This window comes from Pseudophryne corroboree, chromosome 5 (assembly GCF_028390025.1).
Source record: "Pseudophryne corroboree isolate aPseCor3 chromosome 5, aPseCor3.hap2, whole genome shotgun sequence".
Classification (NCBI taxonomy): domain Eukaryota; kingdom Metazoa; phylum Chordata; class Amphibia; order Anura; family Myobatrachidae; genus Pseudophryne; species Pseudophryne corroboree.
In genome coordinates, this window is record NC_086448.1 from 117,510,213 (window position 1) to 117,531,002 (window position 20,790).

General features: G+C 47.1%; 1 protein-coding gene across 14 annotated transcripts in view; it reads left to right on the plus strand.

Moving 5' to 3' along the window:
* Positions 1-20,790, plus strand: part of KIAA1217 (KIAA1217 ortholog) — a 1,254,604-nt gene that overhangs the window by 1,117,211 nt on the left and 116,603 nt on the right. The window contains exon 1 of one of the 14 annotated variants that reach the window (XM_063921614.1): positions 3,928-4,340. The exons of the other annotated variants lie outside the window; for them this stretch is intronic. The gene's annotated coding sequence lies outside the window, so the exon portion shown is untranslated. Of the gene's footprint in view, positions 1-3,927; positions 4,341-20,790 lie in introns of those variants that run through there. 14 annotated transcript variants of the gene reach the window in all.

The following is a 20,790-nucleotide window of genomic DNA, read 5'->3' on the forward strand; positions in this document are numbered from 1 at the left end:
TCTTCAGTTAGGCTTAGGTAGCGCCCAATCATTTTGCAGTATTTTATCATGTTGCAGCCTGGTGACTCTCAACCCTTTAACTTCTATGGCATACAGAATACAATTCATAGCATTACATAGAAGGTGCAGCATGAGCGGTTTGTGTTGCTTGTCAGTGTTTAAAAAAATTTTCAATGAATAATGCCCTGCAAATTAGAGGCGGCCGGTTAAGACGCAATATTCGTGTGATCACTTTCACATGTCGCCATTACACATATCGCATGGAACGACCAGAAGAGCTTGTGTTCATTCAGTTGGGGACACTCGTGGTGAATTTCCTCACTCTCTCACCATTATCATTGTGATGTATCTGCACAATCACAATGCAGTATGCGATTATACCAGCGGCATGTATATAGGAGCACCCACAGGGAGACAGAGGCTGAGAGTGGTAGGTGGAATCCTGCACCTGCTTGGTCCACTTACCACACATGTGCAGCGGCCATCGTCGGGGAGGGAAAGTTTACTATCTTTAGCCCATATGCTACACCATTTTCAGATGGCGACAGATCAATCTCCAGCATGGTAAATCTGACAGTGTCGCATCCCCCCATTAAAAACCTATGGGGGCTGCAGCTGCTGTTGGGAATGGGGGGATCACTGCGGATATTGGAGATACCTGTAGCTGTCCCTCTGTCATACATTTAGGTGATATCACTAAATATTTGTGGCTTATTCCACTAAAACACTACTTTTCGGGGAATAAGCCACAAACACTTAATGATAAATGGGCCCTAAGTGAGAGAACCAGCCAAGTCTTCTACTGTTCCATACTAGCAGCAGTCCTGTTGGTCCTGTACAAATGTTACGGTCACTTCTGAAGACCAGTTCTGAATTGTAAAGATGTCACTGTGACTGAGGAGACAGCAGCTGTCATAATCATTACTGTGTGACAGACAAGGCGAGACCTGAGAACTGACACAGATTCCATAATGAAGGCACATACACGGCTCTGTAGCAAGGGAGGGATAGGGTGATCTCTATATAGAAATTAAAATGCTAGGCACATTTAATCATAATATCTCTGTCAGCGCCCAGATACAGTATAAAACCAGTTATAGTCATGTATCTATGACTTAAAAGGGAATATGGCAATGGAGGAAGTGCTGTTTTATTGTATCATTGTGTATGGCTTTCCATTGCAGGCTTCCACAATTGCATTCTGTAACCTGATTGGCCGAGCCCCCCCACAGGGTCTCTGATGAGATAACCTGTACCAGCGGATTATATACGTTTTACCGGTGGAGGGGTTGCCAGCTGTCAATATCCTGACAGCGGCATCCTGCCCAACAGAATGCCGGCAGTGGTGTGAGCGTTGAGTCCCCTTGCGGGTTTGCTGCTTTCGCCACACTGTGGGCTCGGTGGCTCGCTGCGTTTGTCACAGGATCTATTCCCACTCTGTGGGTGTCGCAGACACCCATGAGTGGGAATAGCCCTGGTGCGCCGGGATTGCGTCTGTCATCATTGTTGGCTGTTGGGATTTTGGCGCCAGTATCCCGAACACCGGGATCCAGACAGCCGGCATTTTAACTGCAACCCCGTACCAGCAGCTGACCTAGTTTTGTTGGAAATGTTCTCTTTCAATATATGTCCAGAATCTAGAGCAATATGGTGCATGAAGATTGGCAATGAATGGTTTTCAACCCTATACACTCCCATAATAATTCTGTAGGGTTAATCCAAATACCCGCGACACATAAACGCTGTTCTACTGAATAGACAGCACACAGTGTGTGGCCTGCGTCATACCTCTTGTCGCATTACGCAGACCACCTCCTTGACTGACAGAGTGGTTCTCCTTACCCAGGTAGTAGTAAGTCATGATGCTCTTTCTCTCTGGCTTGAGAACCCACAGCTTTCCATGGTAAAGTGAATATTCTTGTCATGGAAACATAGAATCTGGCGAGAGATAAGAACCTCTTGCCCCTTTTTTCTTTTACCCTTTTGGTAACTTCAACCCCTATTTGTTTCTTTTTAAGGATATTCTTATGCCTATCCCAAGTGTGTTTAAATAGTTCTAATGTCTTAGACTCTACCATCTCTGACGGGAGGCTCTTCCACTTATCCACTACCCTTTCTGTGAAGTCATTTTCCTCATATTTCCCTGAACCTACCTCCCTCCAGTCTCAGTGCATGTCCTTGTGTTCTAATACTTCTCTTCCTTTGAAGAATAATTCCCTCCTGTTCTTGCTAAAACCCTTGATATATTTGAAAGTTTCTAACAGGCCCACTCCCCCCTCACCATTCTCTGCTCCAAACTGTACATGTTAAGAGCTTTTAGTCTTTCCAGGTAAGTTTTGTGATGTAGGCCATACACCATTTGAGTTGCCCTTTTTTTGAAAAGTGTCTAATGAACTTATATCATTCTGGAAATATGGCCTCCAGAACTGAACACTGTATTCTAGATGAGGCTGTACCAATGACATAGAAACAGAGAATTTTTTGGTATATAAGAACCATTTGGCCCAACTTATCTGCCCATGCACATGCACACACTAGCGTTAATTTTTGTCTGGAGTCAATTACAGGGACGAATCTAGACTTTTCTTTAGGGGGGGGGGGGGGCGGTTTACTGTTTAATCTTGACTCCTCCCTCTACAGTCCCAACTCCTCCCATCTGCAATCCTAACTCCTCCTCTCTCAATTCTGACTGAACTTTTTGAGTGAGACTGAGATAGAGCTTTGTGATTGTTCTATGTACATGTGACTGTGCTATGGGGTAATTGTATTTATTAGCCCTAGTACCCACACACCAGCAAGTGAGGGGCAAATGCTCTGTAACGCTTGCTCTCCTGGCTCCTCTGTGCTGCTGTGGTATAAGCTGCCTTAGGCTCTCCCCGGAGAGCTCTCTTCTGCTCAAAAGTGGGCGTAGCTATGACTGTGTTAGGGGGGGCGGTCGCCCCCTTTGCCCTCCCCTTCCCCCTAGATTCGGCCCTCGTCAATTAACCTATCACTATATTTTTTGGAATGTGGGAGGAAACCAGAGTACTCGGAGGAAATCCTGAGATTTGCTTACGCTCATGCAACTTAAAAACAGAGTCTTCTTCTTGGGCCAAGAGAGTAATGATGCCCAGTTTTAATCATTGGCGGAGAGTTATGGGTGACGTCAGCTGACTGTAAGGTTTCGGGCAGCTCCACAGGCTGGAGGGTGCATGCCCAGAGTGTACTAGAAGGCTCAGCAGAAGCTCTACTAACAGCAAAGTGCCATTGCATGTCAAATGCAGGTGCTGTGTGGCAGTGACCGCTGACCCCGGGGTCCTGCTGTCACACCCCAAGTAATGGTCCTGGTATCAAGCCTTCTAAAGCATGACAAGTGGGGAAGTTGCACCTACTAACCAGTCACCTTCCACGTATCATTTTGTAGCATGGATTTGATAAATGCTAGCTAGATGTTGATTGGTTTCTATGGGCAACTTCTCCACTCTTCAGAATGCTCGATCTCCCTCTGTTGTCCTGCAGGGCATATTTTGCATCTTACGGAGCACGTAATGCGAGGCCGTCCTCAATTCCACGCCGGTCCCTAGTTATTTCTAGGGAACAACTGCAGTATATATGCATTTAGGAGTGCTTTTTATTCAGTGTCCCATTTAAGTGATAGGAGTGACATTTTGGGGACTCATGAGAAGAAAATTGCTATAAAAATAACATGGGCATAACCTAAAGGGGGCTAATCCATTATTGGGGATAATGAAACTGTACCTCTTCTAATAGGCAGAACTAATGACCGTAATGCACCATTGTGAGCCTCTGTATTTTCCTTGTAGCGAGACTTTAGAAAGAAATGACTTAGATACTGACATAGTTCATTGGTGATTATAATTTGCCTGAGAGATATAAAAGGACTGTAGCTCTTCCCCTTCCCCTAGCTCTTATACATTGCTCTGTATCGCAGGATCACACAACTTGCTGGGAGGCTTCCAGTGCAGCCACTGAGGACGTCTGCTCCTGCCTGGGCTTTGTTTGGAAGCTGGCTAGCAATAACAGGATCTGGGGAGGGTGTGCGGTGTGCGCTGCAGACTTGCAGCAGTAGGATCATGGCTGGCTCCGACTCTCCAGTCCTCCCTGTGATGCTTGTCATTGAGAGGTTACAACAATACAAGTTGTGTTGCATTCATTAGCTTGACGTGGTGTTTCCCCTGCTGCTGGGGCTTCTGGCTCCTGAGTCCTGCCCTGCCGCCAGCATGGAGTGAGTGCTCTTAGGCTGAAGTTAGGCAGCTGCTTGTGAGCTCTGCAGGATCCCAGTGCCATTCTCTGGCTGTGCTCTGTAGGCTTTCCAGGCTGAGGTCAGGGTGAGATGTAAGGTAAGCACACATTCCCTTGCAGGCTGCACAAACCTGTAGCTGCTCCATTGTATGATGCATAATGTACATGATGACATGTTTGGTCTCTTGCAATAGGTCCAGGATCATATTTAGAGGAACTCATTTTTATGACTATATACACGTTATACCTAATGCTTGCTGACCTATATAGTGATTTTCATGTGTCCTTAGGAGCAGATTGTTATATTGATGTGTGGGGGCTACTGTATGTACATGTGTAATTCTGCACCAGCTGCAAGTCTCACAATGGTTTGGGTGGGCACAGCATGCTGGAACTTTTAGTTCAGCACTGGAAAGCCACAGCTTTACTAACACCTTTACAGCTCCTACTGTAATTGCTTTTTCTAATTTGCAGATTATTTCTTTATCTCTTTAGACAGCTGCCAAATATGGTTCTTTTGCATCTATCCCTTAACAGATGAATAATGTTATATTCGGCCTGGTATAATAATAGTACCTAAACTGAATGAATTTTGACCTGTCATTACGTAAACAACTGTAGTTGGGGAAAAAAAGATTTCAGACTGTATTATAGTAACTCTGTTCCTGCACCAGTTTGTTTTATTTAAGTATTTTACTGTTACTTATGCATTAAAACTGGCCAGTTGGTCTGGCATTATATCACGTGATAATCCACATTGATGGTAATATAAAAAAAAAAAAAAAAAATCTCGACACTCCAAATATCCCCAAACCCTGGGGGTAATTCCAAGTTGATCGCAGCAGGAATTCTGTTAGCAACTGGGCAAAACCATGTGCACTGCAGGGGAGGCAGATATAACATGTGCAGAGAGAGTTAGATTTGGGTGTGGTGTTCAATCTGCAATCTAATTTGCAGTGTAAAAATAAAGCAGCCAGTATTTACCCTGCACAGAAACAAAATAACCCACCCAAATCTAACTCTCTCTGCACATGTTATATCTGCCCCCCCTGCAGTGCACATGGTTTTGCCCAATTGCTAAAAAATGTCCTGCTGCGATCAACTTGGAATTACCCCCCCCCCCCTCCCCCCCCCCCCCCCCCCCCGAGCGGTCCTGTCTGAAGATGTAAGTAGACGTCTATATTTTCAGCAACATACAACGTAACAGATTCAAACCATAAAACCTTAAAGTGGGTATAAATTGGCATACATATTATTTGTGTTGCATTTCCTTCAGTTGCAACAGTATAATGTTAAATTGGAGATTGCCTACTGCTTGTTGCCATATTTCTGTATTTCTGTTTCCTACCACATGCTGAAACGGTCATATGTATGGCACTACAGACTTTTTTACTTTTTTTTTTTTTTTACCATCATTACAGCTTACATTTTTTTATGTTTATAACACCCCCCTTCCCCTTCCTGTATCAGCATCTTGTGCATCATAAATGATTGCAATAGGTGCTTTCATTTAGTCTTGTTTTTAGACCATCGATGGTGGTAATTTGTGTCCCTTGGTGTGGAATGTGTTAAATCAAGCAAATTTCTGGCATTCTGAGATATTTCTGTAGCAGAGTATTCAGCTTACAAAATACCTCTCTGAGGCAGCTATACCGGTGCTGCATTCCACTGCACAAAGAGAGCTTTCATTTACCCAATTATTATACCCCGACCTAAGGGTTATGTTTTTCTAACAACTTGTGTTAATCACAAGAAACAGCTTACTTGCTTGTGGCGGAGGAACTGTAGGGAATATGGGATAATGCAAAACACAAAGCAAAGCAAATTGTTTGGATATTTAAGTAGGTTATCAAGATAAAGTAAATGCTTTGCACAATTAAGCAGGTCCGTGAATAGATGATGTTTGCAATGCATTATGTTCCTGCCGGCAGAGCTTTTTATGGAGGCATATCATGGTGCTGAAACGCATCAGACTTATTGGCGTAACCTGCCAATTTGTGTTGTTGTGGAAGATGTCAGATTGTGTGATGTTTGTGTTCTCAATTTGTTCTTTGATCATTTGAACAGCAGATTGTTATTTGTTGTTTATTTTTAACAATGATGGGGGAAGTGGGGGAGGTCACTTAAATTTGGATGAAACTAAATTGACCCAAGTAAATGTGGCAAGTCAGCCGTAATTGCTCACACGTTGCGTGCATGGCATTATATTCCTATATTATATGCTTAGTTTGATATCCGTTATCACCAATTTGCGCTTGTACCAGCGCTATACAAACTGCTAAATACATGTGTACATGTGATTTCTTAATTTTTTGTTTTTAATATATTTGCACAAATCTCAAATACACTTTTTTCACGTTGTCATTATGGGGTATTGTGTGTAGAATTTTGAGGGAATTTTTATTTTTTTTTCCATTTTGGAATAAGGCTGTAACATTACAAAATGTAGAAAAAGTGAAGCGCTGTGAATACTTTCCGGATGCACTGTATTAATCCAAAAACAACAGATTTACACTTTTCTCATCCTAACCCTCTGTTCCATGCTCACTGTCTACCAGTGACGTGCACGTCCCTGCTGTCTACCCCATCTGTGCCACCCAGTCTCTCTGCCCCTTCCCTTTAGAATGTAAGCTCTCACGAGCAGGGCCCTCTACCCTCATGTGCTTATCCTTTTCTTACTTAAACCATCCTTGACGGCACCTAATCCCACGTGCAGAGAGAGTTAGATATGGGTGGGGTGTGTTCAAACTGAAATATAAATTGCAGTGTAAAAATAAAGCAGCCAGTATTTACCCTGCACAGAAACAATATAACCCACCCTAATCTATCTCTCTCTGCACATGTTATATCTGCCCCCCCCCCCCTGCAGTGCACATGGTTTTGCCCAACTGCTAACAAATTTGCTGCTGCAATCAACTCTGAATTACTCCCAATGGGGGTCATTCTGACCCATTCGCTCGCTGCTTTTTATTGCAAATGGGTACCCACTGCGCATGCGCCGGCACCGTAGTGCGCCGACGCATGCCAGATGGCCGAAGGCCGTAACTGGGCTGCGATTGCCTCTGCCTGAGTGACAGGCAGGGGCGGTCGCTGGGTGGGAGGGGGAGGATCGGCGGTGTTTGACCGTCGTTTCGTTGGTGCGGTCTGGCCAATGCAGGCATGGCCTGACCGTGCGGGGAGTGGCCCACAGCGGCTGCGTGACATCATACGCAGCCGCTGCGGGCCAGGGAGCGACGAGTAGCTCCCGGCCAGCACGCTAAAGCTGCGCTGGTCGGGTGCTACTCTGGAAGTGCAAAGGCACTTCCAGAGTAATGATTGTAGCTGTGCTATTTAGCACAGCTACGATCATCTTGGAATGAGGGCCAATGTCTGAAAATAAACACACAATTCAGGCTCATCCAGCACTCCAATGGAGCTCAATCAAATGCGTTAGTTGGTGCCATCCTCGATGCAATTACAAAAGTTTCTGTGTGTATATGTGTGTATATGTGTGTGTGTGTATATGTGTGTGTATATGTGTGTATGTAAAGCCACATCAAATTCCACCCAGCATTATTTCAACACTTTAAAATTAAAATTAGTATACTCCTCAGAAAACTGTACTAATAAACACCCCATAACAGTAAACCCACCCAAATAATAATATTTTACACACCCCAATTTCACAAATAAAAGTTAATCCTTGCCCATCCCCCATATGGCAGTAACCCCCTCAGTTGGCGTGAATAGGAGTCTCGGGGATACCCACCCCTCTCCTAACTGTCCACCTATCCCCCCTCACATGCAGTGCCATGCTCCACTCTGGTGACAGAGAACCAGTTACATGTGCTGCTAAAGCCTCCAGTGTCCTCCTCTTCTGTCTCGTCCACAATCCGCCAGTCCATGACTGTCACCTGTCGGCCACTGTCCATCCACTTCCACATGCCAGCTGCTGCCATTGGCCTCTACCCCGCTACCTCACACTGCCACTGGCCCAGGAATCTGTCTGACAGGTGGAGTTCCAGGCTGCATGGGAGGAGCAGGGTGCACCACAAGTGATATGCGGGCATAGATTGTGGCTGGTTCTGTCCCAGGGCACCAGCCACACCACCCTAGTTAAGGCCCTGGAACATGTATAGGTGCGGACAAATTTCTTATTGAAATGAGAGAAAGGGATGAACAGGGCCTGTTTTAAGGGCAAACGGCAACACGCACAGGGCGCACAGACATTTCCTCTCTGCAAGTCCTGATTTTTACATCCTAAAGTTATAATAATACATCTTCCAGCAGCACCTTGGTGCAGAATCACATCTCTAGAAGCATTGTTTCCAATTTAAAAATGTACATACAAAAAAGTATCACGTAATAAATATGATCCCAGTGTTCTCTATCTTGCTTGATTATTTAAAGCCATAAACCTGACCATATTGCAGCAGCAAATCTAAAAGGCTATCATGAAAGAAAGGGGTGGACTTACTGCAGTAGGAGGCTGGACTTTTGATATTTACAGTATTGCTCATTGTGCTTCTTCATTTATTTCTGGTAGTTTACAGAGGCAGTTCTTTGATAGCAGAGTACGGACGACCCCTAGGTGCTCCGGACTGCCCCTCTAGGTGCACATGTGCAAATCCAAGGTTTCTGTGCTGCACATTTTGCATGCCCTTTGTAAGTGACCTTCTCTAGAGGCAGCCATTTTGTACAGAGAATTTAGCCCATCAATTCGCTATGCACCAGGTCCTAATGAATATTGGTAAGCATCATCAGATAACCAGGTAATGCCACAGTCCCCCCCCCCCCCTTCCACTTGTGTCTAAGCAGCAGGTGCTCTAGGGGAACACCACAAAGATAAATAGTCTTCCAGTTACCCCAATTGTAGCTACAGATCTTCTGCATACATTTTAGACCTTGCCCCTAAGCAGATGCAGAGGGGAGGATCAAAGGGCAAATGTGTGGGGGAAGGGGGGCATAATGACTCCGCCTCCACAGGGCAAAGCTTTGACTAGTGTCATTGCATAATGAAGGGCAGACCCACAATGACGTAACTAAGTTGACATGAATTGGCATTAATTGCAAAACGGACGTCCCGTCCAACTCCAGGGGGACTCGTGGAAATTTGGGTCGTTTCCACAGATGCACAGTATATATTCCAGATAACACAAGGAATAGAATAAAATAAGATTTTGATGGGATAATACTTTGTGTCTTCATTCAGTCTTAATAGGTGTAGTAAATATGTAATGTGTAAGACTACAGAAGATTATTTCCATAGATAAAACCAGTTTGGGAGCAATTGCAGTCTAGCCTCTCAGTACAGCGTTAGTGGCAGCATATTCTGGCAGCCAAGCGTTAAGCACATATGGTGGGGCTTGGAATAGAAGCAGATAATCGCCCAGCCACAGAGTCTCCGAGGTCTCTGCTGTGGCTGCTGGTTAAATGTTTAACTCTAAATATAGACTTCTAACATCTTTGCCAGAGTAAAATGTTTTCAGCTGTAAACATTAATCAGTGGTAGATTCTCTGTCCAACCAACATCACAACCTCCGATCTGATTTAGTCACTGCATAGAGTTTGTCATTGGTCGGAGCCGCATGAAGTTAATTGTGATCATCTTTAACAAAGTATTGTGGACTTTTCTCGGGATCCACTTTGCTATAACTAATTGAGATCCTATAAGCTGCTGTTACAGATCTGCTACGGAGAGAGCGGAGGGTGAGTCACAGAGGTCCTGACTAAGGCCCTCATTCCGAGTTGTTCGCTCGCTAGCTGTTTTTAGCAGCCGTGCAAACGCTAAGCCGCCACCCTCTGGGAGTGTATCTTAGCTTAGCAGAAGTGCTACAAAAAAAAGATTGTGCAGTTTCAGAGTAGCTCGAGACTTAGGGGCCCTACTCACTTGCCGACCCACCGCCGAGCTGCCTGACGGCGGATACGGCCGACGAGCGACCCGGCGGCGGGGGGGCAGTGACGGGGGGAGTGAAGTTTCTTCACTCCCCCCGTCACGCGGCTCCATAGAACTGCAGGCAAATATGGACGAGATCGTCCATATTGGCCTGCATGCACAGCCGACGGGGGACCAGCGATGAACGAGCGCGGGGCCCGCGCATCGTTCATCGCTGGAGCCTCCACACTGAAAGATATGAACGAGTTCTCGTTCATTTATGAACGAGATCGTTCATATCTTTCAAAAAATCGGCCAGTGTGTAGGGCCTATAACTCCTACCTTGCTATCACTGCAGACTGTTTAGTTCCTGTTTTGACGTCACAAACACGCCCTGCGTTCGGCCAGCCACTACCCCGTTTCTCCAGCCACTCCTGCGTTTTTATCTGGCACGCCTGCGTTTTTCAGCACACTCCCTGAAAATGCTCAGTTACCACCCAGAAACACCCACTTCCTGTCAATCACTCAACGATCAGCGGTGCGACTGAAAAGCGTCGCTAGACCTTGTGTGAAACTACGTCGGCTTTTGTGAAAGTACGACGCTCATGCACAGTGCGCACCATACGCATGCGCAGAAATGCAGATTTTTTGCCTGATCGCTGCGCTGTGAACAACGGCAGGTAGCGATCAACTCGGAATGACCCCCTAAGGGCCTTGTTCAAGGTTTATTGCAAAATCTTCCTCTAATGGGCAGGACCATGGGCCTAATTCAGACCTGATCATAGATGTGCTAAATTTAGCACATCTACGATCAGCTTCCCTGACTGCGCGCTGGCAGGGAGCTACTTGTCGCTGTCCGGGTCGCAGCGGCTGCATGTGACGTCATGCAGCCCCCGCGGCCCGCCCCCGCACGGTCCGCGCACACCTGCGTTGCCTGTACCGCGCCCCTAAAACGGCAGCCAAACGCTGCCGGCCTGCTCCCTCCCGCCCAGCGACCTCCTATGCCTGTCAATCAGGCAGAGGCGATCGCAGGGCAAAGACGGCGGTTGGCTGTCTGCCATGCGCAGTTCAGACCTGATCGGCTGCTGTGCGAAAACGCACAGCAGCAATCAGGTCTGAGTTAAGCCCCATGTGCACTGCAGGGGGGCAGATATAACGTGCAGAGAGAGTTAGAATTGGGTGGGTTATATTGTTTCTGTGCAGGGTAAATACTGGCTGCTTTATTTTTACACTGCAATTTAGATTTCAGTTTGAACACACCCGACCCAAATCTAACTCTCTCTGCGCATGTTATATCTGCCCCCCCCTGCGGTGCACATGGTTTTGCACATTAGAGGAAGGATTTGCTTTAAACCTTGAATTAGGCCCTTTTTCCAGGTGCCGGGAGTCTGTTAGGTACAGTAGCCAGTCTGCTGCATTGGGTAAAGGTTTTCTCATTGCTGGGGTTATGTCTCCAAATAACACAAATAACATGTAAAATATCTGTAACAAGAAAATGCTAATGTACTAGAAGTGGGTTGTGATTGTATTTCAGTGATATATAGGGGCACATTTATCAAATACATTTTGCTAGAATTCCAGCTAAATGGAAGTATCCGCTGGATTTAATACAGGGTTTCCCTGTTTCTGATTGTAATAGCAGCCCCCATAGGATTCTGTAGGGGCTGCTATATTGTAAGGTGTCCCAGCGAGCTTGGCCAAGTTGGTGTTAGTCCTTGTAGACTATGGGACAGCTACAGGCGCTTGTGCTGTGTGGTGACTGGACAGTAGTCCCAGCAGCATATAGTAAAGTGATCGCTGATGCAATCATTTTACGTTACACATTCGAGGACAGTACAGAATTTCTTATTGCCGCGAATATCTGCAATAAGAATTGAAAACCCGATAATTGGGCCTCATAGGCGGACATGATAGTGTGTGGGATGGTTAACACTCTACCATGCTTTGGTAAATCTTTAATAGGTGCAAGGTGTGTGGTGCACAAGGGCCTCTGGGTCCAGCTCACATTGCAAACCCTGCACCCATGAAATTATACGTACCTCTCTGAAGTCACGCGGTGGCCATCGCTGCAGACAGAAATCACGGGTGAAATGAAAATGGCAGTTTTCCCAGTGATTTGCACATACGTACTAGAGATGTCCCTGGGAATGAGGTGCAGGCGCCATGTTCCCGGAGACCTGCACGTGCTCAGTAGACTATAGCACAAAGAGTCTTCCGTGATGCCAGAGAGGAGGGGGCCCACTTGGAGCCTGCACATGGGCCCTCACATCTCTTAAACTCTTATGTTGCTGCTGGGGCAGTGGCCACGCCAACTTGGGGCTTTACTGCACTACCCTGGCAGGCCCCTGTATATAAATACTACTCTAATATCAAATCTAATTATTACCCTATAGCTGCATTGCCGATGGGTGAGGAAAGGTATACCAGCCAGAAGCTTCAACCTTCATTATTGAGATTTCTAACCCGTCTGTAGCAAAACATAGCACTAGCTTTTTTGTTGTTGATTTTAATTATGTAATTAGTATATTGTGGGCTTTTATTGGCATGGAGGGGCAGAGGGTGAATCCCTATCTAAACAATGTCACTGGTTGTTGTGACTTGTATAACTTGAATCTAATAAAATGTGCCATTGTACTCTAAACTAAGGTTTGTGGCCGACGGGTGTTTTCTGTGCTAATTCAGAGAAGTGTGGAATTTATCCTCTCTGTGAGGCCATTCAGTTGTTGTAGTGGGCTCCAACGTGCCCGATTGCCGTCAATTGGTGGTTCTGGCGCTGGGTGCCCATTGTTTTTCATGCATGTCACGGGCAAATAGACTGGGTTTAGAAGCATAAAGCGATAAAGAAAATGTATGTGAAATAAATATTGGGTGTCCACTGTATTTGTGCCTGATCGGAGCAGCAATTGAATTACTACATTGTGTGAGGGGCACCCAAACCCCCCCATTAAATTCCCATGGCTGCAAGCAATGTAAGCTCCCAGATCCTAATGCACTCTGTAAACGTTGCTGACTGAGCACATATTTAATAAATGCTCCCAACTGTCCCAATTTTGGTGGGACAGTCCCGTTTTTAGGCACTGTACTGTTGTTCCAGTCGTGGGCCGCAGTGTCCCTCAGTGGGGGTGGGGTCTGCTTTATTCACGGGACAGGGGGACACGGGGCATGTCCAGCAGCTCACAGAGTGCTGGCCATGCCCCCACAGTGACAAAAATGGAGGTGTGACTCGCAAACTCAGCATTACCTGCAAGACCACGCCCCCTACTCGTGAGGCCATACCGCTTTTTTTCGGGTGTGGTGTCCCTCTTCCCTGCCGTACAAAGTTGGGAGGTATGTTATAATAGATATAGCCTAGCATACATACAGTGGGTAGTACTGATGTTGTAATGGTCAGCATTACCGCCTCACAGCACTGTAACAGGGGAAGCAGTTGGCTTCCCGATGGACAGGATCCCGGCAGGCGATATACCGATGCCGGGATCCCGAAGGACGCCGCAATCCTGGTGTCTACATACCGACGCCGCACGGGATACCGGTGTCACAACACCGACAGCCGGAATCCCAAATGGGTGCAGGGCCAGGAAGATTAGGGTTGGGAACCAAGGAGGGAGGGTTAGACACATAGAAGGGGAGGTTAAGTTTAGGCACCAAGTGGGGAGGGTTAGGTTTAGGCAGCAGGGAAGAAAGGATTAGGGTTAGGAACCATCCAGGAGGGTTAGGGTAGACACCACCATCCACCAGGAAGGGTTAGGTTTAGGCACCACCCAGGAGGGTTAGGGTTAGGCACCACCCGGGAGGGTTAGGGTTAGGCACCACCCGGGAGGGTTAGGGTTAGACACCACCAGGGAGGGTTAGGGTTAGGAACCCACAGGGGAGGTATAGGCACCCACAAGGTAGGGTTAGGGTAGAGGGCAGAGAAGGGTTAGGGTACTTTGGAGGGGCCTGTCAGGGTTCTGATGGACAGATGTCGCTGTCTGTATCCTGACCGCAGGCATCCCGTCCATCGGGAAATCATACTAAACCTGTAAACAGTATGTGAGCAGCAGTTACATGGACCCAGGTGCACAAGTGAGCATGTGTTACGGCCAGGGCAGTATTAGGCAGTGATTAACCAGGAGACGTTTAAACCAAAGAGAGAGGCAGGTAACTGGTCCTGGCCCCCTATGTTTATTGGTGTTGAGATGTTTGGAGTACTACTTACTTGTCTGCTTTTATTAATGGTATAAACTTTTCTAGACTATGAGCCATATCTCCTGTTTTCCATGACCCAAGAGGAACCTGCACGTGATTGAGATGGGATATGAACAGCAAGAGCTAACTCTAACCTTCTTTGTCCCAGCACACCAGCTATAGGTGATGTCAGCTCCTAACAACCCAGCACAGACATTTTTCACTAAATGAGTCAGGCTTGGCCCTGCGCCAGGGCTAAGGTGGTTGGCCTGAAAACGTTTTTAGGCCAGCGTGTGGAAATTGAGTATTCAATGCGAATGCACTCCTGCAAAAGGTATTTTTTTAAAGTATCTGGTAGTTTTTGAAATGTGAGTTGCCAGCGACTGGAGCAGCTTATTAAATGGGCAGTCTGTTTTCTGTCAGAGACAGCCAGGCGATTAATGTGGAAAGTGAGGCAGTGGCCTTACTTCTTCTGCATAGGAGGGAAATGTGACAAAACCATTAATGCCGAAAATACTGCTATTTTTATTACTGATGGACAGTAGGGGAACAGATAGGATGCTTGGGTGGTCAGTGGATGTATTCCAGCATAGAATGGGATAGAATAACTGAAAGGATTGTTTACCTTGAAATGCAAGTTGCCTTCATCAAGGAGCTACTAATGTCATGCTCAAGTGTATATTTCTCTATCGTCCTAAGTGGATGCTGGGGTTCCTGAAAGGACCATGGGGAATAGCGGCTCCGCAGGAGACAGGGCACAAAAAAGTAAAGCTTTACTAGGTCAGGTGGTGTGCACTGGCTCCTCCCCCTATGACCCTCCTCCAGACTCCAGTTAGATTTTGTGCCCGAACGAGAAGGGTGCAATCTAGGTGGCTCTCCTAAAGAGCTGCTTAGAGAAAGTTTAGTTTAGGTTTTTTTCTTTACAGTGAGTCCTGCTGGCAACAGGATCACTGCAACGTGGGACTTAGGGGGAAAGTAGTAAACTCACCTGCATGCAGAGTGGATTTGCTGCTTGGCTACTGGACACCATTAGCTCCAGAGGGATCGAACACAGGCCCAGCCGTGGAGTCCGGTCCCGGAGCCGCGCCGCCGACCCCCTTGCAGATGCTGAAGCGTGAAGAGGTCCGGAAACCGGCGGCTGAAGACTCCTCAGTCTTCATAAGGTAGCGCACAGCACTGCAGCTGTGCGCCATTTTCCTCTCAGCACACTTCACTGGGCAGTCACTGAGGGTGCAGAGCGCTGGGGGGGGGCGCTCTGAGAGGCAAATATAAACCTTATACAAGGCTAAAAATACCTCACATATAGCCCATAGGGGCTATATGGAGATATTTAACCCCTGCCTGACTGGAAAAATAGCGGGAGAAGAACCCGCCGAAAAAGGGGCGGGGCCTATCTCCTCAGCACACGGCGCCATTTTCTGTCACAGCTCCGCTGGTCAGAACGGCTCCCAGGTCTCTCCCCTGCACTGCACTACAGAAACAGGGTAAAACAGAGAGGGGGGGCACATTAATGGCTATATATATATATATTAAAGCAGCTATAAGGGAGCACTTAATATAAGGATATCCCTTGTATATATAGCGCTTTGTGGTGTGTGCTGGCAGACTCTCCCTCTGTCTCCCCAAAAGGGCTAGTGGGTCCTGTCTTCATTAGAGCATTCCCTGTGAGTTTGCGGTGTGTGTCGGTACGTGGTGTCGACATGTATGAGGACGATATTGGTGTGGAGGCGGAGCAATTGCCAAATATGCAGATGTCACCCCCCAGGGGGTCGACACCAGAATGGATGCCTTTATTTGTGGAATTACGTGATGGTTTATCTTCCCTTAAACAGTCAGTTGAGGACATGAGGCGGCCGGACAATCAATTAATGCCTGTCCAGGCGCCTCAAACACCGTCAGGGGCTGTAAAACGCCCTTTGCCTCAGTCGGTCGACACAGACCCAGACACGGGCACTGATTCCAGTGACGACGGTAGAAATTCAAACGTATTTTCCAGTAGGGCCACACGTTATATGATTTTGGCAATGAAGGAGACGTTACATTTAGCTGATACTACAGATACCGTAAAACAGGGTATTATGTATGGTGTGAAAAAACTACAAACAGTTTTTCCTGAATCAGAAGAATTAAATGACGTGTGTGATGAAGCGTGGGTTGCTCCTGATAAAAAGTTGATAATTTCAAAAAAGTTATTGGCATTATACCCTTTCCCGCCAGAGGTTAGGGCGCGCTGGGAAACACCCCCTAAGGTGGACAAGGCGCTCACACGCTTATCCAAACAAGTGGCGTTACCCTCTCCTGAGACGGCCGCACTTAAGGATCCATCAGATAGAAAGATGGAAGTTATTCAAAAGAATATATACACACATGCAGGTGTTATACTACGACCAGCTATAGCAACTGCCTGGATGTGCAGTGCTGGAGTAGTTTGGTCAGAATCCCTGATTGAAAATATTGATACCCTAGATAGGGACAATGTTTTACTGTCGTTAGAACAAATAAAGGATGCATTTATCTATATGCGTGATGCACAGAGGGATATTTGCACACTGGCATCTCGGGTGAGTGCTATGTCCATTTCAGCCAGAAGAGCCTTATGGACACGACAGTGGACAGGCGATGCGGATTCAAAACGTCACATGGAGGTTTTGCCGTATAAAGGGGAGGAGTTATTTGGAGTTGGTCTATCAGACTTGGTGGCCACGGCTACTGCCGGGAAATCCACTTTTTTACCTCAAGTCACTCCCCAACAGAGAAAGGCACCGACCTTTCAACCGCAGCCTTTTCGCTCCTACAAAAATAAGAGAGCAAAGGGCTTGTCGTACCTGCCACGAGGCAGAGGAAGAGGGAAGAGACACCAACAGGCAGCTCCTTCCCAGGAACAGAAGCCCTCCCCGGCTCCTGCAAAAACCTCAGCATGACGCTGGGGCCTCTCAAGCGGACTCGGGGACAGTGGGGGGCCGTCTCAAAAATTACAGCGCGCAGTGGGCTCACTCGCAGGTAGACCCCTGGATCCTGCAGATAATATCTCAGGGGTACAGGTTGGAATTAGAGACGGATCCTCCTCATCGTTTCCTGAAGTCTGCCTTACCAACCGTCTCTTCCGAAAGGGAGAGGGTGTTGGAAGCCATTCACAAGCTGTACGCTCAGCAGGTGATAGTCAAAGTACCCCTATTACAACAAGGAAAGGGGTATTATTCCACTCTATTTGTGGTACCGAAGCCGGATGGCTCGGTAAGGCCTATTCTACATCTGAAGTCCTTGAACCTCTACATAAAAAAGTTCAAGTTCAAGATGGAGTCACTCAGAGCAGTGATAGCGAACCTGGAAGAAGGGGACTTTATGGTATCCTTGGACATCAAGGATGCGTATCTACACGTTCCGATTTACCCCGCACACCAGGGGTACCTCAGGTTCATTGTTCAAAACTGTCACTATCAGTTTCAGACGCTGCCGTTCGGATTGTCCACGGCGCCTCGGGTCTTTACCAAGGTAATGGCCGAGATGATGATTCTTCTTCGAAGAAAAGGCGTATTAGTTATCCCATACTTGGACGATCTCCTAATAAGGGCAAGGTCCAGAGAACAGCTGGAGACAGCTTTAGCACTATCTCAAGAGGTGCTAAGACAACACGGGTGGATTCTGAATATTCCAAAATCCCATTTAATCCCGACAACTCGTCTGCTGTTCCTAGGAATGATTCTGGACACGGTTCAGAAAAAGGTTTTCCTTCCAGAGGAAAAAGCCAAGGAGTTATCCGATCTGGTCAGGAACCTCCTAAAACCAGGAAAAGTGTCAGTACATCAATGCACAAGAGTCCTGGGAAAAATGGTGGCTTCTTACGAAGCAATTCCATTCGGCAGATTCCATGCAAGAATATTCCAAAGGGATCTGTTGGACAAATGGTCAGGGTCGCATCTGCAGATGCACCTGCGAATAACCCTGTCACCAAAGACAAGGGTGTCACTTCTGTGGTGGTTGCAGAAGGCTCACCTATTAGAAGGCCGCAGATTCGGCATTCAGGATTGGATCCTGGTGACCACGGACGCCAGCCTGAGAGGCTGGGGAGCAGTCACACAAGGAAGAAACTTCCAGGGAGTATGGACGAGTCTGGAAAAGTCTCTTCACATAAACATTCTGGAACTAAGAGCAATCTACAATGCTCTAAGCCAGGCGGAACTTCTCCTGCAAGGAAAGCCGGTGTTGATTCAGTCGGACAACATCACGGCGGTCGCCCATGTAAACAGGCAGGGCGGCACAAGAAGCAGGAGTGCAATGGCAGAAGCTGCCAAGATTCTTCGCTGGGCGGAGAATCACGTGATAGCACTGTCAGCAGTGTTCATCCCGGGCGTGGACAACTGGGAAGCAGACTTCCTCAGCAGACACGATCTTCATCCGGGAGAGTGGGGTCTACATCCAGAAGTCTTCAACATGTTAATAGACCGTTGGGAAAGACCAATTGTAGACATGATGGCGTCTCGCCTCAACAAGAAACTGGACAAATATTGCGCCAGGTCAAGAGATCCACAGGCAATAGCTGTGGACGCACTGGTAACTCCTTGGGTGTACCAGTCAGTGTATGTGTTTCCTCCTCTGCCGCTCATACCAAAGGTATTGAAGATCATACGGCAAAGAAGAGTAAGAACAATACTAGTGGTTCCGGATTGGCCGAGAAGGACTGGGTATCCGGAACTTCAAGAGATGCTCACGGACGAACCGTGGCCTCTACCTCTGAGAAGGGACCTGCTACAGCAGGGTCCCTGTCTTTTTCAAGACTTACCGCGGCTGCGTTTGACGGCATGGCGGTTGAACGCCAGATCCTAAAAGGGAAAGGCATTCCAGAAGAAGTCATTCCTACCTTGATTAAGGCACGGAAGGAAGTCACCGTGAAACATTATCACCGCATTTGGCGAAAATATGTAGCGTGGTGCGAGGATCGGAGGGTTCCGACGGAGGAATTCCAACTGGGTCGTTTCCTACATTTCCTGCAATCAGGATTATCTATGGGTCTCAAATTGGGATCCATTAAGGTTCAAATTTCGGCCCTGTCAATATTCTTCCAAAAAGAATTGGCCTCTGTCCCTGAGGTCCAGACTTTTGTCAAGGGAGTACTGCATATACAGCCTCCTGTGGTGCCTCCGGTGGCACCGTGGGATCTAAATGTAGTTTTAGATTTCCTCAAATCCCATTGGTTTGAACCATTGAAAAAGGTGGATTTGAAATATCTCACATTGAAAGTGACTATGTTACTAGCCCTGGCCTCTGCCAGGAGAGTATCTGAATTGGCGGCTTTATCTTATAAAAGTCCTTATCTAATCTTCCATTCGGATAGGGCAGAACTGCGGACTCGTCCGCATTTTCTCCCTAAAGTGGTATCAGCATTTCATCTGAACCAACCTATTGTGGTGCCTGCGGCCACTAGCGACTTGGAGGACTCCAAGTTGTTGGACGTTGTCAGAGCCTTAAAAATATACATTGCAAGGACGGCTGGAGTCAGAAAATCTGACTCGCTGTTTATATTGTATGCACCCAACAAGTTGGGCGCACCTGCTTCTAAGCAGTCGATTGCTCGTTGGATTTGTAACACAATTCAACTTGCACATTCTGTGGCAGGCCTGCCACAGCCTAAAACTGTAAAAGCCCACTCCACAAGGAAGGTGGGCTCATCTTGGGCGGCTGCCCGAGGGGTCTCGGCATTACAACTCTGCCGAGCAGCTACGTGGTCGGGGGAGAACACGTTTGTAAAATTTTACAAATTTGATACCCTGGCAAAGGAGGACCTGGAGTTCTCTCATTCGGTGCTGCAGAGTCATCCGCACTCTCCCGCCCGTTTGGGAGCTTTGGTATAATCCCCATGGTCCTTTCAGGAACCCCAGCATCCACTTAGGACGATAGAGAAAATAAGAATTTACTTACCGATAATTCTATTTCTCGGAGTCCGTAGTGGATGCTGGGCGCCCATCCCAAGTGCGGATTATCTGCAATACTTGTACATAGTTATTGTTAACTAATTCGGGTTATTGTTAAGGAGCCATCTTTAAGAGGCCCTTTCTGTTGTCATACTGTTAACTGGGTTTAGATCACAAGTTGTACGGTGTGATTGGTGTGGCTGGTATGAGTCTTACTCGGGATTCAAAATGCCTCCCTTATTGTGTATGCTCGTCCGGGCACAGTACCTAACTGGAGTCTGGAGGAGGGTCATAGGGGGAGGAGCCAGTGCACACCACCTGACCTAGTAAAGCTTTACTTTTTTGTGCCCTGTCTCCTGCGGAGCCGCTATTCCCCATGGTCCTTTCAGGAACCCCAGCATCCACTACGGACTCCGAGAAATAGAATTATCGGTAAGTAAATTCTTATTTTAAACCTTACTGTCCTTTAAATAGACATGAGATGTTTTGCATTGCAGATAGACCTCGCTTAATGTGAGGATGAATGTCAGTGAAGTACGGGATGGTGCACCGATGGTGGAGTGTTCAGAAGCAGTGGCAGAGTTGCACTGTTCACAGGCATTGAAAGTGAGCGTCTCA